Raw genomic sequence first — 14185 nt, 5'->3', positions numbered from 1 at the left:
TTGTTTCACCATGTTGGTCAGGTTGGTCTTGAACTCTCGACCTCAGGTGATCCGCCCACTTTGGCCTCCAAAGTGCTTGGATTACAGGCGTAAGCCACCATGCCCGGCCTAGACTTCTTCTTTTTTTTTTTTTTTTCCAGTGATGGGGTCTTGCTATGTTGCCCAGGCTGGTCCCAAACTCCTGGGCTCAAGTGATCCTCCCACCTTGGCCTCCCAAAGTGCTGGGATTACAGGTGTGAGTCACTGCACCTAATGATTTTGCTTCTCAAATGCATTATTTTCTTCAAAGCCAGAGATCATCATGATTATTTTCAGCATGTTGGGGCAATAATACCAATGGAATACTCTTTATTTATTTTATTTATTTTTTGAGGTGGAGTCTCACTCTTGCCACCAAAGCTGGAGTGCAATGGTGCGATCTCTGTTTACTGCAACCTCCGCCTCCCGGGTTCAAGAGATTCTTGTGCCTAGCCTCCCAAGTAGCTGCGATTACAGGTGCCTGCCACCACACCTGGCTAATTTTTGTATTTTTATTAGAAATGGGGTTTTTGCCACTTTGGCCAGGCTGGTCTTGAACTCCTGACCTCAAGTGATCCATCCACCTCGGCCTCCCAAAGTGCTGGGATTACAGGTGTGAGCCACCGAGCCCAGTCTCAGTTCTTGATCTCTAAAGAGTTCATCCAGGCTGGGCACATTGACTCATGCCTGTAATCCCAGCACTTTGGGAGGCCAAGGTGGGTGGATCACCTGAAGTCAGGAGTTCGAGACCAGCCTAGCCAATGTGGCGAAACCTCGTCTCTACTAAAAATACAAAAGCTAGCCAGGTGTGGTGGCAGGTGCCTGTAATCCCAGCTACTCCAGAGGCTGAGACAGGAGGATTGCTTGAACCTGGGAGGCGGAGGTTGCCGTGAGCCAAGGCAATGCCACTGTACTCCAGCTTGGTTGAAACAGTAAGATTCCATCTCAAAAACAAAAACAAAAACAAAACAAAAAAACAAAAAGAAATAAAGATCTGATAGAAATAGAAATACCATTTGACCCAGCAATCCCATTACTGGATATATACCCAAAGGATTATAAATCATTCTATTGTAAATACACATGCACACATATGTTTATTGTGGCACTGTTCACAATAGCAAAGACCTGGAACCAACCCAAATGCCCATCAATGATAGACTGGTTAAAAAAAATGCGGCACATATACACCATGGAATACTATGCAGCCTTAAAAACGGATGAGTTCATGTCCTTTTCAGGGACATGGATGAAACTGGAAACCATCATTCTCAGCAAACTGACACGAGAACAGAAAACCAAACACCACATGTTCTCACTCATAAGTGGGTGTTGAACAATGAGAATACACGGACACAGGGAGGGGAACATCACACACTGGGGCCTGGGAGGTGGGGGGCTAGGGGAGGGATAGCAGGGGGTGGGGGGATTGGGGAGGAGAGCTACTGGTTTAAAATAAATGTGGAAGGGTCAGAGTTAGTCTTACCCATCCTGTTATTACCATGAAAAAAAAGAAATAAAGATCTGGTTCATTATTATCCCACGTTAGAGAATAATAATTTGTAGAACAGATACAGTGAGCTTTGATTAATAATAAAGAGAGCAAGAATATACTAAAGGAACTTATATATATATATATATGTATATATATATATGTGTGTGTGTGTATTTATATATATCTGTATGGTGATATACATACATATATACATATATTTTATATATATATATACACACATATATTTTATTTATTTATTTATATATATTAGCAGCTCCTGTTGGTCAAGGATGGCATTGCAGCCAAGCTCTGTTAGTCTTTGTGGTAACTACTCAGACAGAAGAAACTGTAGCAATTCAGGTCCAGCTGGTATGTGCATGGTGACATAAAGAGGGCTCCTTGGAGGGTCAAAGCCCTGTAAACTCACTCCCAGGACTACCACACCTAGGGGTTGGTCACCATTTGAACTACCTTCTTACTAAATTTTCAACTTGAACTACTAGTGGATATTTCTTCTGCAGAAAACATCTCGAACACAATTATAAAAAGACAATAGGAAAAGAGGATTTACTTTGAGGAGATTCATTCCACTGCACATGTGGCTGGGTGTATCTATTCCAGACAACAGGGTGTCAGTCAATTTCTGTTGTTATAAACAAATACTGCAGAGTGGATAACTTATAAAGTACAGAGGTTTATTTAACTCATGGTTCTGAAGACTGGGAGATCCAAGGTTGGGGGGCCACATCTTGTGAGGGACCTCTTGCTGCTGGTGACTCTCTTCAGAGTCCACAGGTGGTTCAAGGCATCACATGGTGAAGGGCTCATAAGAGACCCACTCTCCTGATAACTAACCCACTCCCTTGATAACTTATTTATCCTTTAATTCATGAATGGGCTAACTCATTCATGAGGGCAGAGCCCTATTACCTAATCATCTTCTGACCTCAAGTGATCCACCTGCCTTAGCTTCCCAAAGTGCCGGGATTACAAGTATGAGCCACTGTAATGAGATGGGTAGGGGAGGCAGTGAGCACGTTCCAGGCTGAGCCCTCCCCTTGGGCAGTGAGGGCTCCCCTTGGGCAGTGAGGGCTTAGGAGGAACTTGACTGATGGAATGTGGGGAGGAGAAGGTCAGTGGCCATGGTGGGCACCAGGGATCGGGCATGGAGGAGCCTCTGGGGCCATGCAGGCCTGTCAGAAGCACAGTGTGGGCAGCGGGTGGGGGAGCAGCTGCTGAGTGCCTGGTTCTGGGCAGCCTCCGGGGCCAGCTGCTGAGCTCTCAGCTCCTGAGTCTCGAGCTTCCAGCGCATTGCAGACCTTCTTGAGCTCAGTCCACATCTTGGCCAGCTCTGAGCCCACCTCCTGCAAAGAAATCTGGGATGGAGGAGGGTGGGTCTGGCATGTGTCTTGATATAGGGCCTCCCCAAGAACTTTGCTCCCCCTTGGATTCAGAGCTCTAGCCTCACAGGGGCCTTCCTAGGCCTTCCTAGGCTTCTCTGTGCTTCGCCGCAAAGAAGAGGCCACTATGGCAGTATCAGGTGCAGTGCTGATGGAACAGCACCAGGGGACCGAGCAAGAGGGCGCATCTTCCCCTCCAAGCTGCACAGGTGACTGAAGGCCCAACACTTGCCCTGAACCCCAGATCCTTCAATTCCGTCTTTCCTTTTACCCCTGAGTCCCGCAGCGCTCCCTGTACCAATAGTACTGCACAGCCCAGAGGCTCACTTTGCCCTCCATCTCCATGTCCTGCACAGGGCTGAGCCCATAAAGCCTTGGTCCCTAACACACTTGTTTCATCACATCAGTTGGTGAGTCCACCCTGCCAAGGAGTGACACCTCGTCCCCTCTCAGGGCAACGCTGAGGCTGTTTGAGGGCAGGGCAGCCGGGGTTCCAGGCCTCGGATGAGTCTAGGCTGAGCCCTCGGTGCTCTGTGGACAGCCCCCATCCCGAACCACTGGATCTACAAGCCAGGCTCCCTACTCCATCCCCTGCTCCCTGGCCCAGGCCCTGCCTTCCCTTCTCCACATGGCCCCTGTCTCAGCTCCTCCAGCTCCTGGAAACAAGAGCCCAGTGTGGTCCCAGAGAGCCCAGTCCACATGGCAATGGGAGACCAGAGCCAAGATCTCTGCCTGGGAGGTCCCACCTCCAGAATGATTTCTCATCCCTGGAGCGGGCTGTCCCAGCTCCACCCAACCTGTCCCTGAGCTCACCTATTGGCCTCTGGTAGAGTCCACATTGCAGATTCAGGCTCCTTGGCAGACCTGGGCTCCCAAAGCTCGTGGGGGCTGGGAGGCAGAGATGCTGCTGGATGTGGCAGGGATAGCAGAACCCTGTTCTCTTGCCCCCACTCTGTTCTGTGCATCATTAGCTCCACCAAGGCCTCTGGGCAACTCAGCAGAGGCATAGGCCCAGTTCTATAGAGCTGGGGAGACTGTGCGGCAGGGACAGTGAACCAGTGGGTAAACTGAACAGGGTCATAGGATTACTGAGTGTCAGAGCTCCCCAGAGTCCCATCCCTGCACCACACCCAGTGCGCAGATGGAACTGTACAGGTGAGCCCCACACCCAGTGCCCAGATGGAGCTGTACAGGTGAGCCCCGCACCCAGTGCGCAGATGGAGCCGTGCAGGTGAGCCCTGCACCCAGTGCGCAGATGGAACCGTGCAGGTGAGCCCCGCACCCAGTGCCCAGATGGAGCTGTACAGGTGAGCCCCGCACCCAGTGCGCAGATGGAGCTGTACAGGTGAGCCCCGCACCCAGTGCGCAGATGGAACTGTGCAGGTGAGCCCCGCACCCAGTGCGCAGATGGAACTGTACAGGTGAGACCCAGAAACAGTGAAGGGCTTAGTCAAGGCCACTGGCCAGTTTAGGGCAGAGCTGGGACTAGAATCTCCATCGGTGTTTGTGAAACCCTTGTCGCTTGACGGGCCAGGGACTCGGGCTGTGGGCTGGAGGCTGGTGGGTGGGGCTTGGCTGGTGCCCACTCAGGTAAATGCTCGTGTAGTCCCCAGGAGAAGCCGCAGTGGGCTGAGTGGGGAAGGATCGAAGTAGGGCCCACCTTCCACTTGCAGACTCTGGGAGCTGGCCTGGGGTCTCTGCTGGGATCTGCCCTGTGGGAAGAGGGCAGGTGGCAAGGACTTGGGAGCACTTGGGCTATTCTGGGGTGGCTGCCCTCCCTTCAGGCTGTCAAAATTGATCAGATTCTTATGTCCCTGTCCTTGGGTGGGCATGCTCAGGCCACCCTGACCTGGGGCACCTGACACTTACCCCTAGCAGCTAGTGCTGAGGGTTCTGGTACCAGTGGCAGCCAAAGTCCTGCTCCTGCCTGCAGGTTCCCAGCTCACGCTGGGGGGCAAGAGCCTTTCTGTTTATGAACAGATGGGCCATGGCAGCCCCAGAGGCCCCACACGCCCGGGTCTGAGCATCCCGGTACTCGGGACCAGGGTGCAGAGCTTGGGACCCATTAAACACACAGGAAGCTGAGGCCCTAAGGGGAAGGGCTGTGGCTGTGGCAGAGCCTGGCCTCCCACTTTAATCCTCAAGGACCCTGACTTCAGGTGTGGGGAGGGCTCTAGGGTCCTCAGGAGGGGTTCCCTGGGGGCCCTAACTGCAGATGGGGCTGCCTCACGCCACCCCAGGCAGCCCAGCTCCTGCCCACCTTCTGCCTCTGGATCCCAGCAGCCATCTAGTGGTTCTCCCTCTCCAGAGCCTGCAGCTTGCTCCTGTGGCTGGCCAGGAAGGGGTGGGGAGAGGCAGGCTGCATCCCCATCCAGGAGCCCCGCTCCCCCATCCTCTCACGCCCACAGAAACCCTCACACAGCTCTTGGGTTTGGGCAGGTCCAGCCTTCAGAGGGGAGTGGATCTCCTCCTGGGCCCAGGCATGCCCTCCCTGGCTAGCATGTGGACTACGGACCCAAGGGGCTCACTGGGCAGCGCCCACCCGGACTCACCGCAGCTCCTCTGTGTGCATTCTGGCCTCTCTGCAGCTGTGTGAGGGTCCTGTGGTTACATGAGGGGAGAAACAAGAGCACTGTGGCCCTGAGGTCTCAAGTCACACCCAAACAAAACCACCCAGTGGGGAAGGCAGCAGGAAGCAAACTGGGGGCGTTCTGGGTTGAACTGTATCCCCCACAACAACAACAAAAGATATATTGAAGTGCTCGGTACCTTGTGATGAGACAGGATCGTCACAGAGGTAATCAGGCTAAAATGAAGAAATGAGGCTGGGCTTTAATCCAAGGTGACTGGAGTCCTATACAAAGGGGAAATGTGGGCACAGGCAGACATAGCGAGTCGCCATGCGGACATCCCGGGAGGAGTGTCAAAAACTGCTGGCAAAGCACCAGAAGCAGGGGGCGAGGCCTAGAACAGACCCTCCTTCACAGCCCTCAGAAGGAACCAACCCTTCCGACACCCGGACCCGAACTGCAGCCTCCAGAACCAGGAGACAATGAATACCTGCCGCTGAAGCTACCCGGTCTTCAGCACTTTGTTACCACAGCCCCAGCAAACTCACACAGAGGGTAAGTGGAATCCAGTCCCTGTGGCAGCTCTCTGGCCCCAAAAGGACCCTGACTTTGAGGGGAAGTTTCTCCTCAAAGTGGCCACACCTGCAGCAGCAGGAAGTGTGCAATCGTAGTGACAAACACGTGACCAAACACCATGTGTTTTCACGTGCTTGTCCACGTAACCCTCTTAAGAATGACCATTATTTTCACTTTTGCAGATAAGGCCCAGAGAGGCAGAGTAACTGGCCAAGGTCACACAGCTAGTATATCTTGCCAAGATTTAAACCCACAATCTTAACCACTAATCTGGGGACAGTGCAGACTAGTGGATCCTGGGATTGGAGACAGACTGAGATAGAGACCCAGAGAGGGTTGGGTGGAGGAGCTTGAGGCTGGGGATGGGACTGGGGGGGGGCATGCCAGAGCCCCTGGGAGCACTGGGTGCTGAGCTCTCGAACCCCCTGACCAGTCTGAGGTTGATGCAATGTGGCTTCGTCCAGAACCTATCCACCTGCTGCTCCACCTCCGAGAGCCTCGCCCTGCTGGAAGAGCACTGCTCGTTTGGTCCGTTGGCCACTCTGCGCAGGACCCCTGCCCATGACCCAGGGTCTGCATTGTAGGCCATCCTTGCTGGACAGGCCTAGGGCCCAGGGCCCCCACCTGCCTGTAGAAGGTGAGTCCTGGGTTGGCCTTCCAGGGGTCTAGGGAGGGAGTAGAAACAGCCTGGGCAGTCTCCGAGGGGCTAGAAGGCCCTGCACGTGGGGCCCAAATTGGCACAGGCTTAAGTGTCATGTGCAGGCTACATACATATGACTCCCCTGGCACCACTTCCTGCCAGGAGACGAATCTGCCAAGGGCCCAGCCCTCTGTCACTCCACTGCCTTCTCACTGAAGTTGTCCACTGCAGGTCCTCAGACTTGGCCAGAGTATATAGCTCATCCACGCCCTGAGGATATATCTTCTCCCCTTCCCAGTCTGGTTTGAGACATAGACCAAAAAAAAAAAAAAAACAAAAAAAGGAAGAAAGAAAAGAAAACGCTGAGATTTTCTTCCGTACAAATATACAGTGGCAGACTACACTGCAAACATAAGGAACCGCCCCCTCTGAGCACAGCTCTGCACCCATCTGAGATACACTGAATTGGACCAAGTCAGCCTTGAATGAGGCCCAAGACCAGCTAAGCTTTCTCTCCTTTTCATTCCATCCAGGTCAGCAGATCAGCTTCAGTCAGGGGCCTCCTGGCAGAGGTGGATCCCACCTGGGGTCCTTACAACACTACCTCCCTATGGCTCCCAGGCACCTGGCTGGTGTCTGTATCTCTCTCTGTGTCTCTGTGTGTGCACATCTGAGAGTGGATGCACATGTCTGATGTGTACCTTGAGGGGTGTATGCATGTGTGTCTGTGTGTCTGTCTGCCCATGCACACATACACTTGCCCAGAAGACTAAGGGATGCTGGCCGGGAGAAGGCAGCCACCAAGCTGGAGTTGAAGTCAGGTAGACAGGAGCTGGGACATCTAAGCCCTGATCTGGCCCCTGTCCCACATCCATAGTGACCCCCTCAGCTACTCTGCCTCTCATCTGGATCAGGGACTGTTTACAACACTCCTCCCCTATCTCTCTGATGTATGCACATGTAGTTCCTCTTGTTGAAATGCACTTCATTCCCTCTGTCCTCCTGGAAAATGCCTGTCTATCCTTGTGTGAGGATTCAGAGGCTCAGAAATGCCTGCTCTGGGAAGGACTCTCCTATCTGCCACCCCTAACCAGCTCCCACAGTGCCTCTTCCCTCATCTGGCACATTAAATTATCATTGCTTGCAAAATAGGCACGGTGGCTCATGCCTGTAGTCTCAGCACTTTGGGAGGCCCAGGCGGGAGAACTGCTTGAGGCCAGGAGTTTGAGACCAGCCTGGGCAATGTAGTGAGAGTCCATCTCTACAAAAATAAAGAATAAAAAACTTAGCCAGGCATATTGATGTATGCCTGCAGTCCCAGCTACCTGAGGCAGGAGGATCACTTGAGCCCAGGAGTTTGAGGCTACAGTGAGCACCACTGCATTCCAGCCTGGGTGACAGAGTAAGACCCTGACCCAATGAATCAATCAATCAGTCATAAATCAATAATCCCTCCCTGGTGGGGAGGCCTCTGCCAGCTCAGCGGGTGCCACTCTACACACCAGACTCACTTTCCTTGCAACCCCAGCAGGAAGCCTCATTCCTTGTGGCGCCCAGCCCTGCCCAGCTCTCTCATGTGGACCCTAAATCTCCAGCTGGCCCAGCCCTGCAGAGAAGGTGCCTGAAGGCACCTGTAGAGGTTCCTCTCATGCTGGTCTCCCCCCAGGGCCCCCTCTGGAGCCTGGTACCACAGATCTCAGCCGGGGCAGGCACAGCTCGGTCTCCCTTTCTCCTCATCCCCTCATAGGAGGCTCTGTCCACCAAGGCCCCTGACTTCCGGGGAACCGACACCCACAGTTCCCTTCTTTCTGAATGCTGGCCCTTCCGCAGCCTAGATGCTTGAGTGCTGGGCAGAGGGATAACAACCGCAGGACTGTCTTCACAAGCAGAGAGGCTGCTTGCCACCAGGCCCTGACTCCTTGGGCTGAACTCAGAAGCAGGCATGTCACCAAGGCCTCCTGGGCAGAAAGGGCTCAGCCCTGAGGACCCAACACCCGCCCCCCACAACCTGCATGTCCCTGCTGGGCATCTACCCTGGGGACCCAGTTTTCTCCCTGCCCCCAGCTGCTGGCAGCCCCATCTTGACTCATCCAGAGTCCCTGAGGCCGCACCAGGAAGCAGCTGGCAGCTGGGAGGAGCACCTGCTGTTTCTGCATCTATTTTTCTGGAGCTCACTTGGGTGGGAGGTGCTACAGACTCAAGGGAGCCTGCAGGCCACGCCTCCCACTCCCTGGCCAAGTGAGCTTTCTTCTCAGGAGTCTGACTGGAAGGCTGGGACCGTCCTGTCACAGAGGCAGGTCTGAGTAGTGCAGACCCATTCCTACTCTCCAGCAGGGACCCTCCTGTCATTTGTGCAGCTGCCTTTGCCCAAAGTACGAGTGAAGTCTGTGTGGACTCTGTCCCCTGTCCCCACAGGGAGTGTGGCTCCAGTTCTGGCCTGGAACTTGGATGCCTTAGAATTAGAGGCCATTTCTGGCAGGGTGGAGCAGCATGGTCTGCCCATGGCCAGGACAGGTACCATGTTGGCAGCCCCAGACCTGACACCACGGCTCGGGAGTCCCCTCTCCACTTCTGTCCAGCGCATCACCTACACTACGTGCTGCCCCTGATGAATCCGGACTGTCAGCTTCCCCAGCTTAGCCGGGAAGTCCTGCTGACCGTAAGGAGAATGGTGCCTCCTGAGTTGGGGGCTATGTGGGAATGGGCCTGGTGTGGGGTGATGGAGATCGCCGTGAGGCAGGTGTCCAGCACCTCTCTGTTTATCTTCCTTTCTCCTTTGCCCCAAAGGAGGCATCTTCTCCATGTCCCTCTGCCACCCCGAGGACATAAAATACTTCCCCAGGTCTGTCTTCCCTTGGACATGTCCCACCTACCCTCCTGTGGGACTCAGGGCTTTGTTTTGTCCTGTGGCCCACATGAGAAGCAATGATCCCTACTTTGCTCAGGCAGAGCTCAGGTCCCGGCCCTGTTCAAGGCTTTCCCAAAGCCCTTCTAGCTCTGGTACCTGGGTTCTTTCTCACCCCCCTGCAGCTCCCCTGCCCCTTCTACCAGGTGACAGAGAACCTGGCCAGCTGTGACCCGTAGAAAATTTCACTTTCCTTCTGGTGAGGGATGAGAACCTGCTTAGGGTGGGAGGGAAGAGGGGTCTGGGAGACCTTGTCCTGGACTCATCTTCAGAGATTCTTGTCCAGCACACAGCTTTGCTGGAAGTCGCAGGCTAGTCAGAGCAAGGCCTGGGCGGACGTTCCACAGGTGCTACAGGAGCTGACAGCCTTGGTCACGCAGCTGGTGGCCATCCATTCTCCTTCACTGTGGCTGACCCCTAGTCCAGCATCCTTCCAGGGCCAGACCTGGAACCAAACTAACTTTTTTCTGCCCCTCCTTTCCCTCTTGCCTGCCAGGTTCTTGGCTGAGCATGATGGTCTTGCTCATTTCCTTGATTATCCACAATAAGGTTCATAGAGCCACTTGGGAACATCACATCTGTCTACCAGGTTCTCACCAGACGTGACTGCCTTGGGCCAGGCCTGTTGGGATCCAGATTCAATGGTTTCAATCTAGGCAATGGGCAGCTATCACTTCTCCTCTGCTTGGGGGAGCCAGGAGAGGAAGGCCAGGCAGGAGATCTGCTTGGCGCCCACCTGTGCCTGCCTCACCTGGCTGCAGGTGCATTGGAGGCTGAACCCCTTTCCTGATCTCCTGCAGGTACGGATTTCAGGTTTCCATTGGGTGTTAGGGTGCGCTCCAGTGCTCTCCTGGCCCTAGGGAGCCCTAGGCTCCATGAGGCCTCGGCCTAGGCAGGATTGTTTCCCACACTGTCATCTCTCCATAAGGTCACCTCTTCAAACATAGGGCTACATGCTTTGGTACATTTAAAGATGGAAAAGCAAAAGCCCGCCCCTCCTCTCTTCCGGAGTCGGTAGCCCCTCCCCTCTCTCAGAGTAGGCGGGGACAGGAGTTGCAGGGGCAGCTGTCATTGGGATGCCACAGGTCTCTCTGGACTTGCTGCTGCCTGGCCACGCCTCCTTTCCCTTTCATCTTTCTCATTGACCAATGGGCTTGGATCATGAAGGCCACGCCCCTATTCTACATTCTAGTGGGTCCCTGGTCAGGCCTCCTGGTAGGAGGGTGGAGCTGCTTACCAGTGCTCCCTTGAATTGTGCTGATGTGGCCCCAACCCCGCCTCCCTCCCTGACCCCACCTCCCCCCCCACCTCACCATGGCGATGTCAGAAGAAATTCGCAATATGAAATTAGCCTCGGCTAGGAAAAAGGTAAAATGCACACAGATCCCCTCCGACTGCAAGACCGCTGCCAGAATCCATAACACTTCTGAGACACACCAGACTGGGTGGCCCCCAACCCCGGTGCCTCTCTTGGCTCCCCCTACCAACGTCTTGTCAGTCAGCTCCGCTCCTTCAGCAAGGAGCCCAGCCCCTGCCCTTGCCAATCACCCTAGGGTCACTTTCCATGTGCAACGCCTGAGGCTTCCCGCTCCCTACTTGGTCCTCACCTTTTGCTGCCCCATGTCTGATCTCCCTGGGCTCTGTGGGCTCTTGTCTCTAAGGACCTGGGTCTCCCAGTTCCCGCCCTCACCAGTCATTTCTGGGTGACTTTGAGCTGGCTGGTGACTCCTGGGGCTCCCTGCTGCAGACTCTGCCCTCCCCTCCTGCTACCCCAAGCTCAACCTCCCTTGGCCCTTTGGGCTGCCGTCTCCAAGGACCTGGGTCCTAGCCCTGCATTCCCCTCCCTCATCATGGAGTAGTGACTCAGGCATCTCCTTGATGAGGTCCCCTCCCCCAGGAGGAGTGGAATGTAGTGATGTCACAGTTCCCCTAGGAACCATCATTACTGCTGCAAGACCTGTCTTGGATCTTACGACCCAGTCTCCTAAGCATTCTCATCCCATTTCTGGCTCCTCTGGTCACAGCACAAATTTCCAGCTGGAAGGGGAATGGCAACTATGGGAGCTAGGAGCAAGAGGTTTCAGGCTGCCTCACTCCCTTAACATAGACATTGACAGTGTGAGAAGCCTACACTTCCCCCGTGAGCTCAAAACGTTGACAGTGTCTCTGAGTGGCAATGGGAGAATGGGTTTGGTTTGGTTTTCTCTCAGGCTTCTACTCTCCAGAGAGACTTTCCCATTTCTTTCTGAGTTCTGCACTTCATCTTCAAATTCTCCATGATTCTGGGACCAGACTGCCCTTCAGTCAGTGGTCTCTGGACTGAGATCTGCTCATCTTCCGTGGAACAGATCTTGGGAAACTGAATTTGACAGCTTGAATCTTCCTCATATCATCTCAACCTGGGCTTCTTTGAGTGCCACAGTATAAACAGGGGACATCTGTCTGAAGCATCCATTTCCCTTGAGTCTCTTGAGAGAGCAAAAATATTAATGTACTTAGAGATGACAGTCACATAGGTTTCTAAGAGTATACCAGACTTCTCTCTGAAATGAGTTGGGTTGTCCTCTTTCTGATGAATTCCCAGATTTGACAGAAAGGCTGCCTTCTGCCATGAGGACACATTGATATAAAAGTGTGAGAGGTACTGCTGCTCTTCTTAACACTAACAGATGTGTGAGGCTGTATGACTCTAAACCACATGGCATACAGTTCCTGTCTACTTAATGTTGACTTTTCTACCTCTGCCTGTGGTTTGGTCTCTGGCAGTTGCTGATTCATGGCAAAACCCCAGAGCTTGGAGTCAGAGGAATGAGTTTAAGGTTTAGTATTGCTTTTTCTTTTTTCTTTTTTTTTTGCCATGATATCAATCCCTCTCAGTTGCTAAGTGATTGTGACAACACCTTATAGAATTGTTTGTGGCATTAAATCAGATGGTGTATAACAGTATTTTGTAAAAACTGTAAAGTAGGTTGTGACCGTAGGGGTTTGTAGTTCTCATGAGTATTACTGCTCTTTTTTCCCACAGTTAAAAGAATTTCAACAAAGAAACAGTCCTGCTGTTCCACCAGGAGTGAGAAGAAGAAAGAAAAGAAACAACCGTAGCCCTGAGACAGCCACTTCTGATGGTTGCCAGTCACCATGCCATGTGAGTCTTCGCTGGCCAGGCTTCTGGAGTAAAGGGCCCAATGGGCAGTAAAGGGTAATTGTTAAGATTGTGGAAGAACTTCTGGGTCCTAGTTAAGAATTCTGGGTTTGAATCCTGCCTCTCCATCTGCTAGGGATATGATTTAGGGCAAGTTGCTGGAGCTTTTTGGGCCTCTCCTTTCACATCTGTAAGATAGACGTGGTATTGTTTAACTTCTATTTGTGAAGGTGAAATGAGATTTGTTATTGCTGTTGCTTTTTTGTTAATCCCTAGCACATGGCCTGCTGTAAACCCCCAGGACACCAAGGAAATGGTCCTTGCTGTTTGGTTTTCCTCATCCCCAGTCTCAAGGGGAAGCCAGCCCAATGAGAACAGCCATTTGCTGTCAGGCTGTCCCTTTAAGAGTCACTGAAAGGGCCCCAGGGTGGGATTGTGGGAGATAAGAACCATGAGAGAAGCTGGCACAAAGGAGTTATGGGACAAAGAGTCTGAGAGGGGCAGAAGAGAAAATACCGCCAGCTGGTGGGGAAGAAAGGAAGTCAGAGGCTTGGACACTGATGGGGACAGAAATTAGTTGGGTGTGGTGGTGTGCACCTGGAATCCCAGCTACTTGGGAGGCAGAGGCAGGAGAATTGCTTGAACCCAGGAGGTGGAGGAAGCAGTGAGCCAAGATCGTGCCACTGCACTCCAATCTGGGTGACAGAGCAAAAACTCAAACTCAAAAAAAAAAAAAAAAAAAGGGAAAAAAAAAAAAAAAAAAAAAAAAAAAAAAAAAAAGGAAGAAAAGAAGAAATTCAAGATAGACAAAAGCAGAAAAGTGGTTATTTGGGAGTAGGGACAGGGGAGGGGATTGATGGAAAGGAGTTCAGGTGGTGTTCCGGAGTGATGGAAATGTTCTATGTCTTGATTGAGGTGGTGGTTACATGGGTGTATACATTTATCAAAATACATTGAACTGCACACAGATATGTGTATTTTACTTAGTGTAAACTATACATCAATTATAATTCTCACTCCATCACTTCATTATTATTAGTAATATTGGTACTGTATTTTTGAAATGGAGCACATGTCCTTCTATACTGTAGGGTCTGGTGGAGTCTACAGACCAGCAAACAGACAATTACCATACCGTGCAGTAAGTGTGAAAATAGCAAAAGTCCAGGGCACCTTGTTTCTACAGAGGCCGTTTAACTCAGATTGAGGGGAGACAGGGAAGGTTCCTGAGAGAAAGTAAAGTCTAAGTTAAGGACTGAAAGATGCATGGAAGTTGTTCACAGAAGCTTCGTTCATGAGAGGGAAGAGTCAAAGGTATGCCTAGTTTACCAGAATGCATTCAGAGAAAAAAAAAAGTTGACCTATTGCATTTGATTGTTAAGTGCTTTCAGTCTTTTTTTTTCTTTTTTTTTTTGGAGACAGAGTCTTGCTCTGTCATC

The sequence above is a fragment of the Cebus imitator genome, unplaced genomic scaffold (genome assembly GCF_001604975.1).
Source record: "Cebus imitator isolate Cc_AM_T3 unplaced genomic scaffold, Cebus_imitator-1.0 Scaffold358, whole genome shotgun sequence".
Lineage (NCBI taxonomy): Eukaryota > Metazoa > Chordata > Mammalia > Primates > Cebidae > Cebus > Cebus imitator.
The sequence above is the reverse complement of the archived record's forward strand: the minus strand, read 5'-3'. Positions refer to the sequence as shown.